At 44.0% G+C, this 10,455-nt stretch overlaps 1 protein-coding gene across 1 annotated transcript in view; it reads left to right on the top strand.

The window, feature by feature from the left end:
* The first annotated feature begins 382 nt into the window (after nt 1-382).
* LOC119899267 overlaps nt 383-10,455 on the top strand; it is a 29,207-nt gene continuing 19,134 nt past the window's right edge. The window contains exon 1 of the transcript XR_005443765.1: nt 383-1,902. The gene's annotated coding sequence lies outside the window, so the exon portion shown is untranslated. The remainder of the gene's footprint in view (nt 1,903-10,455) is intronic.

The following is a 10,455-nucleotide window of genomic DNA, read 5'->3' as shown; positions in this document are numbered from 1 at the left end:
AATGAATAATTCAGTTCAGCTCAGTTTGGGATCCCTCTCATGTTGTATATGAATGTTATGGTTTTAATAAAAATATCAATAACGAATTTAATCAAAGATGTTTTAATAACCATTTTTCTCTTAGTAGCATGAAGTAGTACCTCACAGTTCCTGTATGACATCATCAAAAAATCCTGTCTCGCGGTGTCAGTCAAGATGGCCTGGAATCAAGTCGGGGGGGGGGGGAATTGCTCCTTCTATAAAATGGGCCGACACCACACCATCCCTCACCTGAGGCTGCAAAGGAGCCAGAAACGTGCTATTCAGAGAAGTATAAATAAGTCAAAAATCTCTTTCTTTGCATTTCTGTCACGTCTCACCACTAGACCGGCCTACTGCACAGACCAACTGTCCCATACAGAAGCTCACTACTGTGACGATGCCCATAATGAAAACCTCTCTGAAGTGGTGAGCCCTCTGGTGGATAAGGATTAGCATGGCCACAGTAAATGCCATGAGGTTTCAGTCAAAAATGGCGTGGATTTTAAGAGACTTCCCTTCTCTTCAGAAACTGGGCACCCTGTTGGAATGAGTGATTGGCATGTACACACAGACAGTGTCCTGCAGTGTTTCATCTAATTAAGGCAGAGTTTTTATATTGTGGTGGCACACGCCACTGTCCATTTGGTATTTCTAGTGTAACATTATCTTATATTCAAGGTTGCTGCTTGTGGGCGTAAAGCTTTGCTGGAATAAGGTAAATCAAGGGATTTAATTAGGTCTGTCAGTGGTGGTTCCTACCATTTTTTTGGCTTGTGAATCCTTAAAACCGAGCAACGCCTACTCTTATGTCTAATGTTTATCACAATCACAGATTAGAGAAATATTTGATATTAATATATTTTTTAGTTTTTTCCACTTTCTACTATCCTGTTTTAACCCCTCAGATTCATCTTGCAAGCCACTTGGTTGGGAACCACTGTTCTACAGTATTTATCTGGAATATGTATTTCAATCACCACATGTTTGGTTTGACGGTTGCTTAAATACCAAAACTCAAAAGTTCTGATAACAGCTGCCATTTCACTTTCATGATAAAGGACATAACAATGTCCTGTATGAGGCAAGCTCACCGAATACAGAGGCAGACCATGGGTGAGGAGAATTCATTCATTCATTAATAGTAGTTGAAGGAAGACATAGAAATGTATTTGACACCACTGGATTTATTCCTATACTTATCACAGGAAGTCAGGGTATCACAGAGACAATATCCCAGTTCTAATCTCCACACTCACGGAGTAACAGACTTTAAGGCACATTCTCGGTAGGTCCACAAGGATTTAGGACTGTCCTTCAGCCTGAAGGAATAACCCACTGTTCATATCTTTGGGAAGTTAAACACAGGGTTACCAGGGGAAGAAAAAATAAGTTTACATGTAATTGTATGAGGTTGTGTTGATAAATTGATTATTTGAAAATCACCTCTCTTCCTCACTGTAAGGTCGAGCCTGGAATACGTTCAAATCAGGCAGTTGGTCCCTTAAGTGCCTTGACTGTGAAGAAAGTAAAAAACGTCAAATAAAATGTTCCCAAACCCACAACTCTAGGTAAACTCACAAAGTGCTGTCCCATTATACCATTTCAGGCCCTTGCAGCCTCTTGCACTCAAGCACTTACCAGGTTATGTCAACTCATCAAGTCTGTAAAGGTTCAGGATTTAGGCTTTAGGGAGGAGATTGGAATTGGGCCAATAATTTTCACAAAGGGAAATGACTCAGCAGCCCACATCATTGATGCTATGTTGCAGTCAGATGTAAGTGGTGGAACAGTGCGCATGGGATAACAAACAGTTCGGGAGATACCGTATGTGCACTGCAAATTAGACAACATTTGACATCCATCACAAAGAAAAGGCAAGAGGTAAGACGAAAAGCTGCTTTTGTAATTAGCAAGCAGAGGTTAGCGCAGCAGATAAAACTTTAATGATAAAAGTAGATTTGATGATGATGCTATTATGTTTATTATGATGTAAAAGGGGTATTATGAGAAAAAAAACACAAACTGACTTTACAGTGACAGTGTGACTGACAGCAACCTGCAGTCTTGATCAGCATAAAATCAGAGAGTGTCATAGTGCAAAAACTTGAGGACTCAAAGGCAGACTCGGAACAGTTCGAAGGCATAACAAAGGGGTTTTATTGAAAGGTGCAACAGAGGACTGGGTGGTTGGCTCCAACAGGGCAGAATGGAGAACACAGAGGAGGGGAGTTAGTCCAGGCAAGATAGGAGCAGAGCAGAGTGTGGCATTCAGCAGGTTTCCCTGAGGTAGTGTGATCCTGGGCACAGAGAAAAACAGGTTAGTCCAGGGAGAGACAGAAATTACAGGGAATCTTACAGGAGACGATAGTTGGCCTTGACACATGTACCACATGTGGTTAACTGACGATCTGGCAAAGAATGTGAGGAGGACTGGGGGTTAAAATACTGCAGGAGCTTGATTAGTGGAATGAGAGCCAGGTGTGCTGCTGGAGCCAGGGAGTGTAGCCACGCCCAGACAGACACAGACAGGGAGGACAGACAGAAAACACAGGGAAGGGGGGAACAAAAGAACACAAGGTAGTGGTGAGATTCTGTAGCACCACAACAGAGAGAGGAGAGAACAAAGATTAGGAAGAAGAAAATACTTTATATTACAAGAAAACAGAAAATAATCACAACCATAGAACAAGTGAAACTTCCACCAGCTGGTAACAACTGTAAGTGAAACTGACATTTTTTAATGTGTTGTTAAGCTTCAAGCACCAGGGCTAAAATCCTGATACGATTTCCTCATAACATTTGTTGTCAAACCTTTATCAAGCCCTGAAGCCTTGTGGGAGAACTTTCCTAAATTTATTAAAATGACATTTCTGACAAGTTTGTTTTGGCCCAAATGGCCATGGAAATACTCCCCTGACACTAGAGTAATACAGTCCACTTGTCCTAAATTGACTGCCTCAGAGTGGCACTCTTTCCAGCTTTATGTGAGTGTAATTTTAAAGTTGTATTTGGTCCAATTTTCTCTAAAGGGCTGCCAACAAAAGGCGTTTCATCAACAGAAGCCACTGGAAGTTGTCTCTGAAAAAAAAGCAGTATTCGTAGGAAGTAGGAACCTAGGTGGAGAAACAGGAAACTTGGGGATGTGACATTTAGGTCACGTTTATTAGTTTCTCTCCTCTCAAATGTAAACACGATTGTTCCTCATTGAGGTGTAGATAACAGAGGATGATAGCAGCTGTATTCCACAGAAATATGAAAGGGAAAAGGTTAAGGAAATACGCACATGCAAAAGAAACAGTGAGACTCCCCCAGGGAAAGGAGCATCAAGCTTTCCGTTAAGTGTTAAGATTCTTCAATGTTTTTTTTTTGTCTGCAGAAACAAGCTGTGAACACTGACATTCTTATCACCCTTTAAGTAGACCACATGATGAATGTCACTCCATACACTGTACTGTATGTTCTTGCTCTGTTTTTGGTCTCCGCTAATTCCTGAGAACAATCTAACTATCTGGCTGTTCAGCTGCTATAATGCTTCACTATATTCACCATCTAGTTGCAAATTGTTTGTCATGTTTAGTGCTTTTTCACTGAAAACAGCTGCAAAATGACACTATGGTAAAATTCAACCAAAACGACAAAAAAAGTTGCGAGCTCTAAAATCAAAACAATTACTGAAAAGATGCTATAAAGCTCCTTAATGCTGAGGGGAACTACAAAGTCAGACGATAATTGTCTGTGGCCTCATCATTACAAGATACCCCTTTTAAATGACATCCGTTGTTAATATAAAAATATTGACCTTTAAAGATTTGTTTGTCAGGTATGTTTCTGTGTTGCCTCATACTCAAATAACACATGCCCTATTTCTGCTGTTTCCCAAGAGATAAGGGTCAGTGTCCTATCACTTAATGATCTTTTCTGTCTGTGTTTCCCCCTGTATTCCTTTTTAATATTTCTCTGTCTGAGGTGATGTGCTTTACTTTCTGGCCTTTACTAAGACAGCCCTGCAGCCATTCTTTGTATTGCCTTGGTAATTTAAGGTGACTGATCTGACCAGCCAGCCTTTTGCAATCTCTCCTCTTAAACTTCTATTGATTTTGACTATCACCAAGATTGCCTGCTGCTACAGCTGTCAGATTATAAAAAAAAAAGTCAATGGGAGGCATAACCACTAGATTTATTTTCAGACATGATTTGATTTGAGTGTCAATCTAGAGAGTGCACATTACTCTGGCATTTGTCAAGTTATAAAAATATTTCCCTTACAAAGTAAGATGTTAGCCTCAGTCAGTCGTGTAACAAAAACGACTGGAGAGTCCATGCCTCTTTTTCCACACTGAGTCTCTTAGAACAATGGTAACTGTCAATTTTAAATATAGCATGGTAGTGACAAATGTGCATGTGTGTGTGTGTGTGTGTTGGATGGAGGGGTTGCTTGTATGTGTCCTTCAGCCCCACATCCCTCCAACCACCCATTCTCCGGTGGAAATCCCTTTCATCTCCAACAAGGACACCACTTAACACTTTAAATCTACAGGCCTTGTTGTCGCAGGAAAGTGTTATTGGTGTTTGTCCTGGTGTTTTTCTGTGTGGCTGACCTATTAGGCAACAATAATGGATAACACTTCCTTAGTGCCTTCCCCTGCCAGGGGGAGGAACCTCAGTCACAGGGTCGTAGAGGTGTGGGAGCACTGATTGAGGCCATTTTCATCAGCAGTCAACAGCTCATTTTATGCACTACCACTAATGGACAGGGCTATCATTTATGAAGGGTAATGCCTTTAAAGGGGACATCAATGGAGGCTAATGATCTGACCACTCTGTTAGAAGCAATCCTTTGGTGGATGATATTTAGACTCATACCTTTTATGAGGTGCTTTCAGTGATGAATGGTGAGCTTATCAAAGTTATACAGATGGCTGAATATTGTCAAGAACTCTATTTCCACTGATTAATTTACAATGTACATGTGAACCCTGGAGGTGAATAAAAAGTTTCCGTTGCGGGTTTTGTGACCAACTTCCCTCTGCTTAACATAGCACGCCTCTGTTTTACCACACAGAATGATTTGTAGATATCAGCTGTCCTGTGAAATACAAATTCATCTTCAACCCATGTAGGATGATCATCTTCTTTATCGATTACGTTCAAGGATAAAAATTTCATAAACAGATTCTTATTGGTTTTACCCACTATCATGAGAGCTTGAGAGTTACATAAAAATATCTAACTAAAGTTACTCAAAATCACAAAGATTGCTGAGATCTACTGATTATTTTATTGATGCTGCTGCTTATTCAGCTTCCAAAAACATATTCTCCTACTAACGTTATTTCCTGCTCTGCCTCTCACATGCTGTCTCCTCTCCTCTCCTGCTCTCCTCTCCTGTCACACAACAACAATAAACACATGAATTGTCATTAACTAGAATAAATTCAGAACATGCATTAGAATTGAATATTTTAAATTCTGGTGCAATAAATTATATTTGTTTCATATACATACTTTAGAAACAGTGTAAAACAGCTACAGGCAATTTCCCCTAATGAAAATGTGAGCAGAAACGTTGTTAACTTCTGACTCCCGGAGCGGCATTCCTGTGTTCCACCACTAGATATTTCCAGCTTTCCCTTTACTATCATTTCTTCCTTTCCTCATGCACTTAATTATTTATCAGAAATCACAAGCACATTCATGCAGGTTTGCGAGCACTTCCACCCACACACACTTTACTGTAGACACACCCTCTCATCACTGCCAGATTAAATGTTCTACAGCACCCTGTAAACAAAAGCATAAATCACTTGCGCTTCTTCTCAACTGCCTGACTGAAATTCATGGCTCTCAGCTACAATAAATCATACTGGATGAGGCTAGAAGGCTAATACAAGCAGCATTCTTGTTTGCAGGACATACATGGACTATAGGTACTTTAATCTGACCTGCTGGAAGGATAATGGTAGCTGGTACAAGGCCTGACATCTAACAGGGAGCCGGTGAAGGAAAGTTAAAATCAGCAAAAAATTGTAACGTGTTATAGTTTTAGATTACATTTACATCTTTTGTTCAACCATTTGAAACCATTACTAGTTTTTGTACTTTTGACAGGCCTGACAACAAAACACTTCAATACTACAATAATCTAGATGAAACAAAGGCATGAATTAGGATCTCTGTACCGGCCATGGAGTCAAGGACTGAATTTTAGCAATGTTCCGCAGTCTTGGGGGTTTCTTTAATGTGCTCATCAAAAGATAGACTAAGATCGAAGGTTACAATATGGGAACACTAGTTCTATAAGCACAGGCGGAGCCCTCTACTGGACTCTATGGGCACTACCTTCTCCAATCATACGCATGCACTTGCCCACTGAAATTTTTATTGTGCACGTAGCTGACCAATTGGACATTGCTACTGATACATGAATAGATAAATAGAAGTGTCCCTACTGCATCAGCATCCGACCGCCTCTTCAGAAGATGGTGTAGGAGTAACAGGGCTCGTAGAGGGCTCCGCCTGTGCTTATAACTGTATGTGCTTATACCTAGTGTTACCATATCGTAACCTTCATTCTATCTCACACAGGCTGAATGACTGTCCCTAGCTAAAGTCTACCAAACAAAGCCGGTTGGCCACAGGCCGGCCAAAGCCCTGACCACCATATCACCTTAGTGACAGAATGGTGGGTCACCCCTGAGAAGGTCGCTGCACACACCATTAACATCTGGACTGCCCTGACTTCTCACTGGAACATCAGGCACCACCAGTGTATGTCCCCCCTCTATACCCAGTAGTCAACAGATCCTCTTTACAGATCCTAGGTCGCACTGTGCGAGCATGATCCAGAGAAGGAGCCAGATTTTTCCAAGAGATAGAAACGTACAAATGGGCACGGTAAGGGCCAAGATGCCATTGTGCAGATCTCTTCGACACACATGTGAGGGTGGGTCTGTTCCTGCCCGTGTACAGGCTTGGGAGATTCCCTCACAAAGCCAGCCAGACAGGCTCTCCTTGGACAGGGTCTTACCAACTGCACTATCACTGTAACAGACGAACAGCTGACCAGTGCGTCGAATGGGGGCTGTGTGCTCTACATAGGACGTTAGAGGACACACTGGACACAACAGATGCAATCTCACCTCCTTGTACCCTAAGTTGGGTAGGGGGGTAGAAGGCATCCAGATTTATTGTCCTGGACCTGAACACGCTCCTTATGTTCTTAAGAACAAAGGAGGGTTTTGTCTCAATCCGGCTGCACTGTGGTCACCATGAAACAGCATGCAGCTGGGGTGAATCAACTGGGCACACAGCTCACTCACCTTTGTAGGAGGTGACTTATTTGTCAACACCAATTACCTACTTCCTCATAAAATAAGGTAGCCATTGCAAAACATTCATTCATATTTCCATGAGAATATGAATGAGAATATGTGTGTGCGGGAGTTTTTCTGTGAAGCCAACATTGTGGCCATCACATGTGCAGCAAGCCCAGAGGGACCACCTGATAGACTGCTGACCTGAGGCCCAACAGCAGAATCACTGACAGCACTGTCACAGCTGTCCCCTGCTGCAGCCTGTGAACCACCAGGAGAAGTGTCGCCTGTCCCAACAGATAAGCTTTCAGGATGGTGGTGTTGAGCACAATCCCCAGATACTCCGGGGGATGGGGGGAGCTCTCTTTCCAGTTGATCACAAACCCCCTGTCTGTTGAGGTGCAAAATCAACTGGGCTGTGTGGATCTCACCCTAGGCTTCAATCTCTCTATGACCATGAGGTTGTTTAAGTAGAAAAGAACCCTCATACCCTGCTCGCGTACAATTGCAGTGCAGTGTCCATGCATCTGCTGAGCTTGTGGGGGGCTAGCGAGTAGTTGATGGGGAGCCTATTGTATTCGTTGGCTACTCCCTGAGAGGCAAAGAGTAGAAACTCCCTGTTACCTGTTATCCAACGAAGGTTAAAATCAAGGGCAACTGGACTTGGTTGAAGATACTGGAAGACGTTTCGTCCCTCATCCAAAGGACTTCTTCAGTTCTGACTGACTGGCAGGGAAACTCAGCTATTTAACCTCAGTGGGGTCATTATCCCAGGTCATCGATACCGCCATCCATCTTCTCTGTCTAGACAGAGAAGATGGATGGTTTGAAAGAGGTGTCAAGGAAGCCATCTACACCAGGGTTGAGAAGCCGTCATTGAACAGGGGAGGGGGTCTACGCCACCACTTATCCCCCACTTACAATGCTGTCCTTTCATCACTTCCCAGGAAACTCAACAAACATAACCTATTGACCTCAGGTGAAGATACCAACGATGGTCGTTCAGTCTTGGCCACAGGTAGTCTTAACGACTGTAACGACTGTCGTCACAGCAACAAGGAACACTAACGAACCAGCGGTATCGATGACCCGGGATAACGACCCCACTGAGGTTAAATAGCTGAGTTTTCCTGCCAGTCAGTCAGAACTGAAGAAGTCCTTTGGATGAGGGACGAAACGTCTTCCAGTATCTTCAACCAAGTCCAGTTGCCCTTGATTTTAACCTTCGTTGGATAACTATGACCTGGATGACTGAGAATCTTCATAGACATCTCCCTGTTACTGTGTCACCTCGACATGAAATAGGTGTCTTTCAGGCGGTGAACCAGTTGCCGGGCTGCACCAGCATGCATGCGCAGAGATGCCATAAGACAGCCTGCTTCAGCAGAAGTTGCTGTATCATTCAAGATGGCGCTGAGTATAGCTGCCTCGGTGTTAGGTGCGCTTTGTTTTGTTTTATTTTCGTGTGTTAATTCAGTTTTCGGCTGTGCCGGTGCTCATTCACCAGGGAGGAGCTCATGAACATCAGGTGAACAACTCCAGCGGATTTAATTCCAACTTTTCTTGCGTCATCAGTGGAATTATTGTTTTGGTGAAGGGCTCGCTCGCTGTCGTTCGCGCTGTGAAGCGCCGCAGGAGAGGGAAAAGAGCTGGCTCGGTTTTGCGTTTTCGCCGGCGGGTACTCCACACACCGCTACCGGCAATATTTCTCTCCAACGTGCGCTCACTGTGCAACAAACTGGACGAACTTCAGCTTCTGGTGGGGAAAAACAGAGACTTTTATTCATCTTCTGTTCTGTGCTTCACGGAGACCTGGCTGTGTGAGCTGATACCGGACTCCGCGCTGCAGCTGGCAGGCTTCCAACTGTACAGAGCGGACCGCGACACAGAGCTCTCCAGCAAAACAAAAGGTGGAGGTGTCTGTTTTTATATTAACAATGGCTGGTGTACCAACGTGACAGTGATTCAGCAGCACTGTTCTCCTAATCTGGAATATGTTATCATCAACTGTAAACTGTTTTACTCCCCCCGTGAGTTTGCTTCATTCACTCTGGTCGGTGTTTACATGTTGCCAACAACGCACAGCGCATGCTGGCTGACCAGATACTGTGTGTGGAGCAGACAAACCCGGACTCCCTTGTTATTGTTCTCGGTGACTTTAACAGGGGAAATCTCAGCCAAGAACTCACCAAATACAGACAGTTTATAAAGTGCCCAACCAGAGAGGGGAACACTTTGGATCACTGCTACACCACAGTTAGCAGTGCCTATCACACCGTCACACGAGCTCCACTGGGTCACTCTGATCACGTGATGGTCCATCTGATTCCCGCTTACAGGCAAAAACTAAAGCTCTGTAAACCTGTAGTGAGGACATCAAAGAAGTGGACTAGTGAAACTGTTGAGGACCTCCAGGCATGTTTGGACTGCACTGACTGGGATGTTTTCAAGAATGCTACCAACAACCTGGATGAGTTTACAGAGGCTGTGACGTCCTACATCAGCTTCTGTGAGGACACATGTAGACCAACACCCACCCTGGTTCACAGCTAAGCTTAGACAGCTGAGGTTGGCAAAGGAGGAGGCGTTTAGGAGTGGTGACAGGGCCGGCTGCAGGGCGTTAAAGTACAGGTTTAGAAGGGAGGTGTGAGAAGCTAAACAACTGTACTCAGAGAGACTAAAGAACGAGTTCTCTGCAAACGACGCCACTTCTGTCTATAAACCCAAAGTCCCCCACTCCATAAACGATTCTCGCCTGGCAAATGAGCTGAACCAGTTCTACTGCCGCTTTGAGAGTCAATCGGACACCATTCCCTGTGACTCCTCCGCTCAGCTTCAGCTTTGGTCCACCACTTCTTCCCCTCCCTCCTCAGAGCTGGCCAGCTCCACCCCCTCCCCTCCTCTCTCCATCACAGAGAGAGAAGTCAACAGTCTTTTCAGGAGGCAGAAACCCCGCAAAGCAGCTGGGCCGGACTCTGTCTCCCCATCCACCCTGAAGCACTGTGCTGATCAGCTGTCTCCAGTGTTCAGACAATATTAACACCTCACTGGAGACATGCCATGTGCCAGCCTGCTTCAAAGCCTCCACTATCATCCCTGTCCCCAAGAAATCAAGGACCAC

The sequence above is a fragment of the Micropterus salmoides genome, unplaced genomic scaffold, assembly GCF_014851395.1.
Source record: "Micropterus salmoides isolate LMB-PRFRI ecotype aquatic unplaced genomic scaffold, ASM1485139v1 Ms_hic_scaffold_12, whole genome shotgun sequence".
Classification (NCBI taxonomy): domain Eukaryota; kingdom Metazoa; phylum Chordata; class Actinopteri; order Centrarchiformes; family Centrarchidae; genus Micropterus; species Micropterus salmoides.
The sequence above is the reverse complement of the archived record's forward strand: the minus strand, read 5'-3'. Positions and strand labels throughout refer to the sequence as shown.